The sequence below is a fragment of the Arachis duranensis genome, chromosome 10, assembly GCF_000817695.3.
Source record: "Arachis duranensis cultivar V14167 chromosome 10, aradu.V14167.gnm2.J7QH, whole genome shotgun sequence".
NCBI lineage: Eukaryota > Viridiplantae > Streptophyta > Magnoliopsida > Fabales > Fabaceae > Arachis > Arachis duranensis.
The window spans coordinates 80423680-80425957 of record NC_029781.3 but is presented as its reverse complement, the minus strand read 5'-3'; positions in this window follow the sequence as shown (position 1 = coordinate 80425957).

Here is a 2278-nt window from a genome sequence, read left to right as displayed (position 1 = left end):
AATCTCCGTGGGATCGACCTTTACTCGCGTAAGGTTTATTACTTGGACGACCCAGTGCACTTGCTGGTTAGTTGTGCGAAGTTGTGATAACGAGTTGAGATTGCAATTGAGCGTACCATGTTGATGGCGCCATTGATGATCACAATTTCGTGCACCAAGTTTTTGGCGCCGTTGCCGGGGATTGTTTGAGTTTGGACAACTGACCGTTCATCTTGTTGCTTAGATTAGGTATTTTTCAGAATTTTTAAGAATGAATTCTAGTGTTTCAAGGTGATGTTCTTATCATCACCAAAGCTGATTGATCTTCATCAATTTAGCTCTTGAATACAATGTCCTACTGAAGCTTGGCTCGCCATGTCTAATTCCTTTAGACTGAAGCTTTAGACTAACATTGCATGATTCCTGGAATTCTTATTAAAAGTTTTGATCCTCTTTATTTTCTTTTTCCACATAATTTTCGAAAAAACCAAAAAAATTACAAAATCATAAAAACTAAAAATATTTCTTGTTTGAGTCTAGTGTCTCATTTTAAGTTTGGTGTCAATTGCATGTTTCTGCTCTTCTTGCATTTATCATGTGTCTTCATTGATCTTCAAGTTGTTCTTGATGATTTACTTGCTCTGATCTTTAAATTCTCTTGTTTTGTGTGTTTTGTTGTTTCTCATATGCATTCTCAATTTGTTAGTGTCAGTAGTATACAAACTTCTAAGTTTGGTGTCTTGTATGCATTGTTTATTTGATTTTAGTTGCATTTTAATTTTTCCTCATCATTAAAAATCTAACAAATTTTTAATCTCTGTCTTTTCAGGTCAATAATATAGAGAATTGAAGATTTAGAGCATACAACAGAGGAATTACACAGAAAAAGTTGGGCATTCAAAACGCCTAGTGAAGAAGGAAAACTGGCATTTAAACGCCAGCCAGGGCACCTGGATGGGCATTTAACGCCCAAAAGGGTAGCGTTTTGGGCGTTAAACGCCAGAATGTATACTATTCTGGGCGTTTAACGCCAGGATGGCACAAGAGGGAAGATTTCGTTTTCAATTCAAATTTTTTTCAAGTTTTCATAATTTTTCAAAATCAAATCTTTTTCAAATCATATCTTTTCAATCATATATTTTCAAAATCAATTTCTTTCCATTTTCAAAAATACTTGCTAACAATTAATGATTTGATTCAACATTTCAAGTATGTTGCCTGGTGCGCGAAATTGTGAACAATACTTTTCACAACTCTCATAATCCCCGGTCATGAACCCCAAGAACTTGGTGTTCAATACCATGGCATTACACAACTTCGCACAACTAACCAGCAAGTGCACTGGGTCGTCCAAGTAATAAACCTTACGCGAGTAAGGGTCGATCCCACGGAGATTGTTCTGTCGGTTCTCGATCAGGCCGGAATAGAATCTAGTGATTCTTTTGCGTCTGTCACTAACGCCCCACCCTTAGGAGTTTGAAGCATGTCACAGTCATTCAATCATCGAATCCTGCTCAGAATACCACAGACAAGGTTAGACCTTCCGGATTCTCTTGAATGCTGCCATCAGTTCTTGCCTATACCACGAAGATTCCGATTAAAGAATCCAAGAGATATTCACTAGAGCCTTGGTTGCTTGTAGAACAGAAGTGGTTGTCAGTCACCTTGTTCATAGGTGAGAATGATGATGAGTGTCACGGATCATCACATTCATCAAGTTGAAGAACAAGTGATATCTTGGAACAAGAACAAGCGGAATTGAATGGAAGAACAATAGTAATTGCATTAATACTCGAGGTACAGCAGAGCTCCACACCTTAATCTATGGTGTGTAGAAACTCCACCGTTGAAAATACATAAGAACAAGGTCTAGGCATGGCCGTGAGGCCAGCCTCCCAGTGATCTAAGAACTAGACGTCCAAAGATGATCTAGAGATCTAAAGTGATCAAAAGATTTAAAATACAATAGTAAAAGGTCCTATATATAGAAAACTAGTAGCCTAGGGTGTACAGAGATGAGTAAATGACATAAAAATCCACTTCCGGGCCCACTTGGTGTGTGCTTGGGCTGAGCAATGAAGCTTTTTCGTGTAGAGACTCTTATTGGAGTTAAACGCCAGCTTTAGTGCCAGTTTGGGCGTTTAACTCCCATTTTGGTGCCAGTTCCGGCGTTTAACGCTGGGATTTCCGAGGGTGACTTTGAACGCCGGTTTGAGCCATCAAATCATGGGCAAAGTATGGACTATCATATATTGCTGGAAAGCCCAGGATGTCTACTTTCCAACGCCGTTGAGAGCGC